This window comes from Rhipicephalus sanguineus, chromosome 8 (assembly GCF_013339695.2).
Source record: "Rhipicephalus sanguineus isolate Rsan-2018 chromosome 8, BIME_Rsan_1.4, whole genome shotgun sequence".
Taxonomy (NCBI): Eukaryota; Metazoa; Arthropoda; class Arachnida; order Ixodida; family Ixodidae; genus Rhipicephalus; species Rhipicephalus sanguineus.
Window position 1 is genome coordinate 148,651,484 of NC_051183.1, and position 14,474 is coordinate 148,665,957.

Below are 14,474 nucleotides of genomic sequence, written 5' to 3' on the forward strand. Positions count from 1 at the left end.
TCACAAAGATCAATGTTCTTATTTTTTGGACCATTTACTATACACCAAAACTTACGAGGGTTAGACTGTAGAAGAGAAGGAAGGGTATCGCTAAAGAAACTATGTTTAGCAACTGCATAAGCTTTTTTGTATTCTAATGTTGCGCTGTGATAAGCCGCCCGTCTCTCCGTGGTATCAGATGATGAAGCGCTGCGGTAAAGTCGTTTTTTTATTGCGTAAGCGAAGAAGTGCTGATGTGAACCACGGAGAGCGGAACGCCGTTCGAACAGTTCGCAAAGGAACATAACAATCTATAAGTGAATTAAACTTATTTTTGAACGATACCCAGTTCTCCTCTACAGTATTATCAGCGGCACATGCAATGTATTTTTCAGTGAAAACTTCCAACTCAGTACATATAGATGCATAATCAGCTTTCGCATAATCTTTTATAACTTTAGTTGCGTGCATAGGACGCTGTGGTTGCATTGCGCAGGTGAAGTGTACAATGCGATGATCACTAAGCCCGGGTAGGTAATGAATCGATGAAATGACCGAAGGATTAGTTGTGAAAACCAAATCAAGTATATTTGAAGAAAATGCTGTGATGCGCGTGGGTTCATGGATTACTTGGGTTAAATTAAAATCATTGCATATGTTTAAAAAGCGATTACCTTCCGCTGAAAGACAGCTAGCCGTTCCATCCTCACTGCTCCAAGTAACTTCTGGGAAATTAAAATCGCCCATGACAAATATATGAGAATTTGGGTATCTGACAGAAACTGCGTGCAAACAGTCATGGAAACTTTCGCAAAAGTCTGAGGGGCAGTGAGGCGGACGGTAGCAAACACACAAAATAACTTCCTGATACGCAAATCGAACGCACGCGCATACGATTTCTAGTGGCGAACATATAGGAACAATATGAGACGAAAATTTATCTGATATCGCGATGGGAACACCGCCCCTCGTTCTTGTTATTCGATCTGATCTGTAAAAATTGTAGGCGTTTTTGCAATGTAAAACCTCAGTGTTGCGAATTTTACTTGACAACCAAGTTTCTGTTAACACTACTATGTCCGCAGAACAGTCATCAATTATACAAGATAACTCGTCACGTTTGCTTAGCACACTTCTAATATTTGTAAACAAGACTGAAACTGGTTCATGTGTTGCGGCACGTTTAGTAGGTTGGGATTGCTAGGAAGAGGGAAGAACACTGCTAGGAATATTGGTACCTGAAGGCGAAAGTGAAGAAGCAAATTCACGGGTAAGTTCACAAACGCTGTCGGTCTGACTGCAGTAAACGAAGCATTTTTTGTTAATGAATAACGCACTGCAAACTGTTGACCAGTCGACTTTCCGTACTCGTACAATTTTTTACGCGTGTTCCTAGTTTCTTTGCAAAAATCTTCACTTAAGCTGACACCGGTACCTTTTAATTTGGCCTTGTTTGCCATGATACTTTCCTTAATCTTAAAAGTAGAAAGCTTTACAATTACAGGACGGCACTTCTTATTTGCGTATGAACCAAGCCTGTGCGCACGTGAAATGGCATCGGTCGGCAGTTGGAGACCTAGAGTGGACACAATCTCGCGAACCTTATCTTCGGACTGCGACCATGTTTCGGCTACAGCATCAGGTATTCAGACGAATAGAAGGTTTTCTCGCCGTGACCTATCCTCGAAATCATCTAGGCGTGAACGTAATTCAGCGTTCGCCCCACGAACAGTATCAGTTATAGTTTGCTGCAGGTTACTTGGAGGCATTTTGTCGAAGGAATTTACGCGAGCTTCTACAGCAACCAATCTTGAGTTAATATCTGACACAGTTTGCTCCAAAATCGCCTGACTGAACTTCACTTCATCAAGAACTGTTTTTAATTCGTTATGGCGTGCGTCAACGTGCGCATTAATTGCCTTCACGACTTTAGCCAGCTCATCAGGAAGACTAGAAGAATTATTGGGACCTGGATTGGATTCGACGTCACCACTCAAAAGCAATAGTTTCACAACATGAACACATTCGCAAATACATAAGTAAGGTACACTTGGGCATGGTACAAGCAGCAGGCACAGGTTGTTTGACTTTTTAGAGTGGCATGAATGAAATTTACCAACCTGGAGTAGAAGAAAAAACGGGTTCTTAGTCGACTGCATAGCTGCTGCTCGACCATGCCCACTGAAGTCGCGCGGGGGACGACGGCTGCTTATAAACTTGTGGCTGGGTGATGACGATGCTGATGAGCATTCGGAGATTATCGGAGTGACAACAGGCAGACTTGCTGTGCTATCAAACACGGGGCACTGCCAAGCATGATTCCAAGCCGAAGAAGAAGACTGCAGAAGCGTTGGCGGTCCGCCCTGAACAACTTGCTCCCGTGACGTGAGGCACCACGAGGAGAACCTCGCCGTGTCGTTCCAGTTGGAAGCGCCCTTCGAAGGTAGGTGAAAGCCGTCCGTTTGAGCTTCTTGGCAGGGGGCGGAAGCCAGCATCGTCAGCAACTGGAGTAGAAGAAAAAACGGGTTCTTAGTCGACTGCATAGCTGCTGCACGACCATGCCCACTCCTGCTGCTATATGGTTCATATAAATCTACGGTATGCTAAATCTGCAAAGCAGGATTCCCGCTGAATGCACCACATTGACGTCAACTGACGTGCTTGGAACGTAGAAAGAAAGCCTCGTGCAATCGATTTATTGCCGTGCCTTTCGGAGTGAACACATTTTTTTCGATTCTTGATCAGAGTGGCCGTTGTATAAAGCTGCGCTTGCCTGCAGTGTTCCGTGAGAATTCCCGCCGATAGAACGTGCTTACGAGGGAACAAAGAGCGATGGGCACGAGACGGTGAAAGAGCGACAGAGAGGGCACTGTTTGTTCGCGTCATAATCATGTACCAACCAGCCCAGTTAAGTACACTCCTGCAGAGCGTGCTTGTTTTCTATCGTGGTGCGTGATGCTTCGCTTTCGCGCGCATTTTACCGCTTGATCAAAATGCCGTTTTGGCGCGAAATGGCTGGCTATGTCACAGATGTGTGTCTCGTCTCCTTGCGCGGGCAGTCGTCATTCGTAAACTGTATAGCGTACACGTTGGCGTCTTTGTTCGAATGTATGAACGTTCGAATGTATGAAGCGAGCACGTTTCTTCTTTTATATTCGACGCTTTCAATGAATGCTTGAGTGTGATGACTGTGGCGTCTTATTAACAGGGCTATCCATCATGCCGTCCCCTGTATGTTTGTTATTACAGAAGGCGGGGCCTCGCGATGCTTTCTATATGATATGGATTTTACCATGTAGCGGATGCAAGACACATACCTGGCACTCAAGTTGCCATTAAAGTGTAGAGGAGGGTTGCACCCTACCTCATCCGCTTTGAGCGCTAGTCGCGTCCGCGGCTGGTGTCATGTTTGAGGTCAGCATATAGTGATCCATTTGGCCCTTTGGCAAAAGCGAGGGCGGCGAGCCGTTGTGTACGGGGCACGTTTGGACAGGAAAAACAACGAGATCGAGTGCCTACGCGCTTGACCTTCGGGGACCGAAGAAAATTCGTTATAAGGAGAAAGTTATTCTGTACGGCGGCGTTGACCCTGACGCCTACGATGGCAACGAAGCAGTGTGTGACGTGGAACTTCTTCCACGTGGGGAGCTCACGTAGATCACTCTTCCTCGTTCATAGAACACGCTTCCATGGAGGCCCGCCACTATGCCACAAGTGGATTGCGTACAAATTTCTTCCTACGAAACGATAACAGTAGGGACTTTTAGCTTGTACACTGTCGTCCTTTATGAAAGGGAACACGCGAGCGCGCGGCCTGCGCGCTGCGGCAGCTAGCGTACAGCACCATCAACCGAGAGCTGAAGAAAGCACGTCCGCTTTTGGCGGCATCGCCCGCTGCGCGACCGAAGCGGGAGCGTAATCTAGCAGCGCTTGTCCACCGGCATGACTCGTTATTTTGTTTGCCAATAGACGACGCCAAAAGCGGGTGCGCTTTCTTTCGCTGTCGGTTGATGGCACTGTAGGCAGTCGCAGCAGAGCTCAGGCCGCGCGCTCGCGTGTTCCCTTTCATAAAGGACGACAGTGTACATATAGTTGATTACGTTATCGTGTTAACGGATACCGGATGGAATCTGCGCATGCGCGAACCTTTACGCAAGGTAAACTACTCGCCGGATAAGCTTTACGTTTACTGCCCTGCCTCGCAAATCCACCTTCGTTCGTGGCTACTCGCGATATCCGCCGAGTCAAAATAAGCCGAAGTGCGAGCGCCACTTACGATCACCTTGTTTCAGCCGGATTACCGAAGCTAGAGCGACCTAGAATACCGAATCCGTAGACCTGAAAGACATAATGCCCATGACAGGCTGGATAGGTGGCGCCATCTAGCGGGGCCAAGGTGAACCAGGCAAGCATTTTCCCACTAGGCACTGCACTTGAGCCTTACACGAACTCGCACAGTGTAAGCAGTGAGCAAGCAAATTCATTTGCTCAGCAAGAACACACAGACATTCTTACATCACGAGTGCTGTATGCATCGACAGGTGTGGACCAGCGATTTGCCCCAGAAGCTGCATCTCAGACTGGCCACTCATCTTCAGAGCCAGCCTTCTTGAAAACTTTAGGTGAAAGGAATGAGGTGCCTATATTTACAGGCCACCATGCTGCTGAGCTTCGAAAGAAATACAATGACCTTGCACGCAAATATAAGAGGCTCCAAATGTTACACGAGAAACAATGACAACCATTCAAAGCCTGAAAAAGCAGGTATAGTCGGGGCAGAAAAAGATCAAAAAGCGGAATGTTGGATTCCTCAATGACGATCAAAACAGAGCTCTTACAACGAAAACAACCAAAGGGTGCACCTGGTCTGAAAAGACTATCAAAACATCGCTCCAAATCATGCATGCATGTGGAACAGCTGGGTGCGAGTTACTGAGGTCACTGTCATACCCGCTTCCTTCCAACAGGGCTCTCATTCGCAGATTGCAGAATATTCGCTTTCTGCCAGAAATCCTGCATGAGATATTTGATGTGCTGAAACGCAAGGTTGAGTTGATGGAGGACATTGAAAAAGATTGTGTCCTTCTCATGGACGAGATGGAAATCTCCTAAGGCTTTTAGCATGTTCATTCTCTTTATGTGCTTTTTGGTGGTACAACGCTTCCAGAATCATCAGACGTTGTGGCCAGTCATGCTTTGGTTTTCATGGTGGGAGGTATTAACCACAGAGACAAGCAGGTGATTGCCTGACATTGTACAGGCAGGTCAGTTGATGGAAGGCTGCTAAAAGACCTTGTGTTATGCCTAGTTGAGATGCTTTATAGCATATATTTAGGAGTTTTATTCGTAACCAGTGGCATAGGTGCAGCAAATAGAGCAGTGTGGTGACTACTGGGGTTCTCAAGGCACAGAAACTCTGAGACTGTCTGCAGTGTTGACAACCCACATCTGGAAGGAAGAAGACTATTTTATGGCTGACCCAGCTCATGTGTCTAAGAACGTTTGTGCCCAACTGTTGCGGTCAACTTGTTTTTATTTGAGCGATGAGACAGTGGGAGTGTACAACCTTCCTGGAAACAAGATTGGCATTGGTGATGCTAAGAAAGTGCTTGAACATGACTGAGAATGACTTGAAGATTGCAAGTAGCCTCTCCGAAATTCATGTAAAAACTGGGCATTTCTCTGGCATGAAGGTGAGCATAGCAGTTAGGCTTTTTCGAGGTGCTGCCCCTGCCATTGGCTACCTAATCAAGAAATGAGTTCTGCCTGAAAGTGCCGAAGCAACTGCATGGTTTTTTGACTTCTTGAGGAAATGGTACAGCTTAATGTCATCTCGGCACCCTGTGCTGGCTCTCAGCAAAATTGACGAGGGCAAATGCAGAGAAGTGGTACAAGTGCTTCACAAGACACAGTGCGGCACGTAAAAATGGGGACTACATCTCACTGGAGGCCACCTCAAGCAGGCCTCCTGATTTCAACATCAGTATTGCTGAGCCTCTCTGAAGAGCTTTTGGCTAAGCACAGGTACAGGTACGTCCTGACTGGACGCCTAGTGCAACACTGCATAGAGAACATCTCTAAGAAGACCTGTTCCAACAACATACGATGTCAAATGTGCCCTGAAGCTGAACTGTGTTGGACAGTTTTTGCACGCTCCTAAGTCAACAAGCTATGAAGTGGATGACAATCTCTATCTCGCCGACCTTCTTGGTGCTACCCTCAAGGACAAACCAGCAGAGTCAGAAGATGACGATGAAAAGCTGGAGGACTTGTTTGAAGGTGTCACAGATGTGGAATGTGATATCCTTGCTTACTTTGGAGGCTTTCTTGTCAAAGCTCTTCTAAAGGTAACTGGCGCCTCTCAGCCGTGTAGAACCATGCTGGCGGGAACTGATGACGGCAACTACAACACTCTAATTGACCTAAAACAGTATGTTCAAGGTGCTCATAACCTTCTCCGGCGAAGAAATGTTGTAATGAGTGTTCTTTTGCAATAATGCCACGCCCACTTCTTGTCTTGTTTTGATGTATTCGGGTTTGACCGGCAGGGACGGTTAACAACGCTCGACGCTGTCCGCGAAGTAGTGTTCTAGAAGCGTCGCGATTGTAGTAGATCGGTTTGTTAAGATTGCGCCCCGCACGCGAATGTTCCAGTTTTGTCTAGAGATAACGCCGCCACCAGCGATATTGCTGGAAAGTTCGATAGCGCCTGTATAAAAGCCGACGCGCTTGATCGCTTGTCAGTTGATCGACGGTCGACGCTCTGTTCGCCGCTGTCAGCGTATTGCTGTAGTTTGACTCAGTTTCCCGGCCACAAGTTCGGCCAAATAAACAGTTTTATCTCGGACGTGCTGACTGCTGTCTTCGTCGACGTCACGACCACGTGACATCTGGTGGAGGTGCTTCCCCGTCCATGTACCGAACACCCCCCTCCAATGGTGAGCCAAGCCCACACCGTCAAGGGGACTCCGGTGCCACCGCTGACCAGCGATCCAGCCGCAGACAGCAAGGTCTTCCACCAGAATACGGACTCCTATCGGACCAGCCAAAAGCCACGGCAACGAAGACAACAGGGACGATGACTGACGCAGTGCCCCCTACGGCGATCGTGATGCAGCCACCCAGGGAGCCGCCGACGTTCCCTGGTTCGCCATGTGAAGACCCCGAGACTTGGCTCGAGACCTTCGAAAGGGTCTCAACATTGAATAACTGGAACTGCGAGGACAAGCTGCGCCACGTATACTTCTACCTAGAAGACGCCGCGAGGACGTGGTTCGAGAACCGAGAATCCCCCCTACAAACATGGGATCTCTTTCGGACGACGTTCCTAAGTGCGTTCACGAGCGTGGTCCGCAAGGAACGGGCCGCGGCTATGCTGGAGACCCGTGTGCAGCTGCCCAACGAAAATATTGCCATCTACACGGAAGAGATGAATCGCCTGTTTCGACACGCCGACCCAAGTATGCCCGAAGAGAAGAAAGTGAGGTTCCTCATGCGGGGTGTCAAACAGGAACTCTTCGCTGGATTGATAAGGAACCCGCCGAAGACGGTCGCTGAATTTGCATCGGAGGCTTCCACGATCGAGAAAACGCTTGAGATGCGAACGCGGCAATACAACTGCAGCTTCTCGGCTACAAGCTACGCCGACGTTCAAGCCCTAGGACCCGCCGACCTGCGTGAGACGATTCGAGCAATCGTGCAAGAGGAGTTGCGAAAAATTCTACCTTCGTCGCAACCTAAAGTAGAGTCCATCGCCGACGTCGTGCGCCAGGATATCCAGCATTCACTCGGCGCGCCTCAGCTAGCAGAGCCGCAGCTGCAAGCTATTAGCTATGCTGCTGCAGGCCGCCGTCATGCTCCTCCGCCACGCCCCCGCCAAGACGCCACACCGCCGCAGTACCGTCGCCAGACGCCGCCGCCGCCACCGACGCCCTACCGACCACCTGTCGGCCAGCGCAACACCCCGAGGAAGACCGATGTCTGGCGTGCCCCCGACAAACGCCCGCTCTGCTACCACTGCGGAGAGGCCGGCCACACGTACCGCCGCTGCCAGTACCGACAGATGGGACTACGCGGATTCCCCGTCAACGCGCCGCGCCCGCAGCCAGGCGAACGGCCTCGCGACATCGACGACTACCTCACCGGAACACAGTGGCAAGAACGACGACCTTCCCGCTCGCCGTCGCCCGGCCGCTACATGTCACCGCACCGCCGGCCGTACACTGGCCCAAACCGGGGCCGGTCGCCTAGCCCGTATCCGGAAAACTAGGGGCAGCAATCGATGGAGGTGCGGTTGCTGTACGACGAACTACCGAAGATCCTCCGCCACCGACGACGACGCCGCGATGAAACCTTCAGAACACGACGCGAAACAGACAGACCCCTGACGACGAAATCTCGCGGACTGAAGAAGAACCGACGACGCAAAATGGAAGCAGCGGAACACACCGACGCAGCCGTGACCCCACGCCACGACCTAACTGCATCGCGAGACGACGAACTAGCGACCTCGACGTTCTTATCGACGGCCACAGCGTCACAGCTCTCGTCGACACCGGAGCCGACTATTCTGTCTTAAGTGGACCGTTCGCCACCAAGCTGAAGAAAGTAAGGACCGCTTGCAGTGGACCCGAAATCCGGACAGCTGGAGGCCATCTAATAACGCCGATTGGTGTCTGCACGGCGAGAGTCACTATCAACAACCGGATTTATCCTACGAGCTTTGTAATCCTACAAAACTGCTCCAGGGATGTGATACTTGGAATGGACTTCCTAAGTGACCACGACGCTGTCATCGACTTAAGAACCAAGTCGATAACCCTATCGTCGGAGAAAGCGACACCACTGGATACGAACCCATGTCAACATGCCCTGAACGTGCTTCGAGGATCAAGTCACCATTCCTCCTAGATCCAGCATCATAATTCCCGTCGGCACCGAAACGGCTGAATGCATCGAAGGTGTCATCGAGAGCGATGAGGGTTTGCTGCTAGACCGTGACATTTGCGTCGCAAGAGGCATTGCTCGGCTGTATGAAGGGAAAGGAAGCGTGATGTTAACGAATTTCAGCCAGGAATACAGACACCTGAGCAGGGGCACGACGATTGCATACATCGAAGAAATCTTGGCCGTCAGCGATGCGTTTGCCTTTTCAGATTCTGACGAAGCTACGACGACGATCCCTGAGCCACCCTTCGACGTAAACCCAAGTCTTCCCGCTCGCCAACAGCAACAGCTTCGACGCCTTCTGCAGGAATACAGGGACTGTTTCTCGTCGTCGTCGCGGGTCCGACAAACGCCCCTTGCTAAGCACCGCATCATAACAGAAGAAAATGCTCGACCACTCCGTCAGAGTCCCTACCGGGTTTCGACGCGGGAACGGGAGGCCGTTAAGAAACAAGTCGATGAAATGCTACGCGACGACATCATCCAGCCGTCCAACAGCCCGTGGGCGTCTCCCGTGGTGTTAGTGAAGAAGAAGGATGGGACCCTACGTTTCTGTGTCGATTATCGTCGCCTGAACAAAATCACAAAGAAGGACGTATACCCTCTCCCACGGATAGACGACACCCTGGATCGACTCCACAACGCGAATTACTTTTCGTCGATGGAACTCAAGACCGGCTACTGGCAAATTGAAGTCGACGAGAGAGACCGAGAAAAGACCGCCTTTATAACGCCGGACGGCCTGTTCGAGTTCAAGGTCATGCCCTTCGGTCTTTGCTCGGCACCTCCGACTTTCCAACGAGTCATGGATACTGTATTAGCTGGCTTGAAGTGGCAGACTTGCCTTGTTAACTTGGACGACGTCGTTGTGTATTCCTCGAACTTCGACGAGCACCTCCAGCGACTTCAATCCGTACTTCAAGCAATCAAGAACTCCGGGCTCACCCTGAAGCCAGAAAAGTGCCGCTTCGCGTACGAGGAGCTCTTGTTTCTGGGTCACGTGATCAGCAAGACTGGAGTGCTCCCAGACCCGCAGAAAACAGCTGCCATCGCCGCTTTCCCGCCACCCACCGACATGAAGGCCGTGCGCCGATTTCTCGGCTTGTGCGCCTATTACAGACGCTTTGTCAAAGACTTTTCACGGATCGCCGAGCCACTAACGCAGCTCACGAAGACCGACGTCGAATTCAGGTGGCAAACAGCGCAAGTCGAAGCATTTCATGAACTGAAACGACGCCTGCAGACACCTCCGATACTTGCGCATTTCGACGAATACGCCGATACGGAGATTCACACCGATGCAAGCAGCATAGGACTCGGCGCCGTCCTTGTGCAGCGGGCGGGCGGACTGGAAAGGGTTATCAATTATGCTAGCCGGTCGCTGTCTAAAGCAGAGGTCAACTATTCCACAACAGAAAAGGAGTGCCTCGCCATCATCTGGGCTACGTCAAAGTTTCGCCCCTATCTCTACGGCAGGCCCTTCAAAGTTGTGAGCGACCATCACGCCTTGTGTTGGCTAGCTAACTCGAAGGACCCTTCAGGTCGCCTCGCACGGTGGAGCCTGAGACTTCAAGAATTTGACATTACTGTCGTGTACAAGTCCGGAAGGAAACACTCCGATGCCGACTGCTTGTCTCGTGCCCCCGTCGACCCACCAACGCCCGACGACCAGGATGATCACAGCTTCTTGGGAGCCATTAGTACCGAAGACTTCGCCGAACGACAGCGAGCCGACTGTGAACTGAAAGGTCTAGTGGAATACCTGGAGGGCAGGGCCATCGTTGTCCCAAAAGTATTCAGGCGAGGATTGGCATCATTTTCCTTGAAAAACAACGTCCTCGTAAAGAAGAACTTCTCTCCGGCCCGAGCCAGCTACCTTATCGTTGTACCTTCGGGACTGCGACCAGAAATTTTGCATTCCCTGCACGACAACCCGACGGCTGGACACCTCGGACTTTCCCGAACGCTCGCACGAGTACACGAAAAGTACTACTGGCCGCGCCTTGCCGCCGACGTCACTCGCTACGTAAGGACGTGCCGAGACTGTCAGCGACGGAAGACACCGCCCACAAGACCAGCAGGCTTCCTTCAGCCGATCGAGCCTCCTCGGCGACCATTCCAGCAGATCGGGATGGACCTCCTGGGGCCGTTCCCAACGTCGACTTGCGGAAATAAATGGATCGTCGTGGCTACCGACTACCTCACCCGCTACGCCGAAACAAAAGCCCTGCCGAAAGGCAGTGCCGCTGAGGTAGCCAAGTTCTTCGTTGAGAGCATCGTCCTTCGACACGGCGCCCCAGAGGTTCTCATCACCGACAGAGGTACGGCGTTCACGGCTGACCTAACTCAGGCGATCTTGGAATACAGCCACACAAGCCATCGCCGCACCACCGCGTACCACCCACAGACCAACGGCCTCACCGAGCGTCTAAATAAGACCATCGCCGACATGCTGGCCATGTACGTCGACGTCGAACACAAGACGTGGGACGCCATCCTTCCGTACGTGACCTTCGCGTACAACACGGCCGTACAGGAAACGACGCAGATGACGCTATACAAGTTGGTCTACGGACGGAGCCCGGCAACGACGCCCGACGCCATGCTACCAAACGTGACCGACGAGGAAAACATCGACGTGACCACCTACCTACAGCGCGCCGAAGAAGCACGACAGCTCGCCCGCCTACGGATAAAGAACCAGCAGACGACTGACAGCCGCCGCTACAACCTTCGACGACGCCACATGGAATACCAACCCGGTGACCGTGTATGGGTATGGACGCCAATACGCCGACGAGGACTTAGTGAGAAGCTTCTTCAATGATACTTCGGACCGTACAGGGTACTTCGACGCCTCGGCGCACTCGACTATGAGGTTGCCCCTGACGGCATTACGAACTCTCAGCGGCGCCGTGCGCGACCTGAAGTCGTCCATGTCCTGCGCCTTAAGCCGTTTTTTGCGCGTTAGCGAGCCTGGGGACTCTATTTTTTTTCCTTCGTTATTGTAATTTATTTGTGTGTGCACTTGTTTTGTTTTGTGTTTTTTTCTCTTCTATGATCTTTCATAAGCATCGGGACGATGCTTTTTCAGAGGGGGGCAATGCCACGCCCACTTCTTGTCTTGTTTTGATGTATTCGGGCTTGACCGGCAGGGACGGTTATCAACGCTCGACGCTGTCCACGAAGTAGTGTTCTAGAAGCGTCGCGATTGTAGTAGATCGGTTTGTTAAGATTGCGCCCCGCACGCGAATGTTCCAGTTTTGTCTAGAGATAACGCCGCCACCAGCGATATTGCTGGAAAGTTCGATAGCGCCTGTATAAAAGCCGACGCGCTTGATCGCTTGTCAGTTGATCGACGGTCGACGCTCTGTTCGCCGCTGTCAGCGTATTGCTGTAGTTTGACTCAGTTTCCCGGCCACAAGTTCGGCCAAATAAACAGTTTCATCTCGGACGTGCTGACTGCTGTCTTCGTCGACGTCACGACCACGTGACAATATGAATAGCGATTCAAAGGCTTTGTCACAGCTGCTACTGCTCTAGATTTGAAGGCACCGCACAGGTCTATTTGCAAGTGTCTTGAAAGAAACGTAGAGGCCATTTCTGTTTCGTGTGATCAACACCAAGAAAAAGTGAGCAAGACATACTTGGAGAAGTATGTGCGCTCACGCTTAAGAATGCATCTGCGACAACAGAATGCAAGGAGTATTTATTGCAGGACACTCAAACAAAACATGTGCTGGTGTAAGTCTCGAGTGAAGTATGCAGGGTGTTTCAGTTAACTTAAGCTTTAAAATATATACGTGTGCCTTACGAGAATGCAAACGCTTTGGTATTGTTTACTGTTGCCTTGACCATCTCGGCTTCTTCTTTGTGTGCAGTTCAAAATGCCTACTTGCAGTGTGTTGCATTGATTAGAATGATGCTACGTGTTCTATAAAGGAAACATATTTGATATTCGCCAATTTCACTCTGTAATGAAGTAACTTAGGCCGAAGGTTTGCCTGGTATCATAACACAAACATCTTTCACGTAAATCTGAAAGCAATTGTTCTAAGGTTATCTTGATTATTTACAGGAAACGATGTAATGATTAGAAAATGTTAGCCCTTCTTTATGGGTTATGTTTCTAGGGAAGTAGAGTCTAGTGCCAGCTAAAAAACCAGCGGTGACGTTTCCTACTGAAATACAACAGATTCGTACCATCGAGGAAGAATTTAAGACAAAACAGAAAAGGACGCCCTTTTCTCTTCTGTCTTAAATTCTTCCTCCATGGTACGCATTTTTTTGTATATCAGTAAGCATGTACCAACTAGCCCAACAACATGTTGTACTGAACCAGTGTCGTTTGCCACCAAATTTTCTTTCTCTTGCAAATGAAGCGGACGTCTCAATCACTTTAATCAAGAGCTTTGGAGTAGCAGTGTCCGAAACTTGATTAGCACTTACATTGATTGATTGATTGATTGAGATTGTGTCAAGGAAAATGCTATTTTCAGCAGCCCTTGTCGGGAGCATGGCTTAGCGTCCTTGAAGGGGAAAATGGAATGAAAGAGTGGAAAAGAGAGGCAGCCACAGTGGAGGGCTGTGAAAATAATTACAATCTTGGGGTTCTTCAACGGGCACCTAAATCTAAGTACACAAGCCTCTAAACATTCTGCCTCCATCAAAATGTGGCCAGGATTTGATACTGCGACCTCTGGGTTCACAGCCAAGTGCCATACACCTACATAGCTTGTGTTTTAGATGCCTGGTTATCAGTTTTTTTTTATTTAGAGGGATAAGAGGTAGGGTAGCATTAAACCAAAAATTGAAGGGTGAACTTGTCGGCAGAGCAAAACACAAAGAAGAAGCTGAAGTGTGTTGTATGTGTGCATTTTCTGTCCTGGTCTTTACGCTATTTCCCCTACGACACTAATTGAAGATGGTGTTGGTGCTGAACCTGTTGACTTCACCAACACAGATGCTGATTATGAGGTATTAACAATGCAAAACAGCACGAATGTGTTTTTTGTTGTATACAGACCACCATCACGTGGTGCAAGTTGCTTTCCTTCAAGAGCTTCTCAAGAGGCTGCTGGTGGTGTTCCCTCTGGACGAACTGGTCCCTGCAGTTGAAGAAGGCAGCAAGAGGCTGCTGGTGCTGTTCCCACATGATGAAGTGTTCACCACAGTGGAAGCGGCAGCAAGGCGCTGCTGGTGGTGTTCCCTCTGGACGAGCTGGTCCCTGCATTTGAAGAAGGCAGCAAGAGGCTGCTGGTGCTGTCCCCACTAGGCGAAGAGGTTGCCGCAGAGGAAGATGTTGGCTGCACGAGACTGCGACTTGGTGGCTTGCGATGCTTTGGGACAGCTGTAAGACATAGATCTGTGTTTTAATGAAGAACTGGTAAGACCTGAGACAAATCAGCCAATGTTTACCTTAGTGCAATAAAGTGAAGGCGAGCTGGCAGTCGCTAGGAACACTTCTTATGCATTTACTTTATTCTGATGCTAAGCATTAGCACATTTCTTCTTAATCCCACCGCTGTTCATGAGCACAGAGAGCAGAA

General features: G+C 50.1%; 1 pseudogene; it reads left to right on the plus strand.

Annotated features, from left to right (window-relative positions):
• The window catches only part of LOC119403000 (uncharacterized), a 47,471-nt pseudogene extending 33,271 nt beyond the window's left edge, over positions 1–14,200 (plus strand).
• Positions 14,201–14,474: the final 274 nt, after the last annotated feature.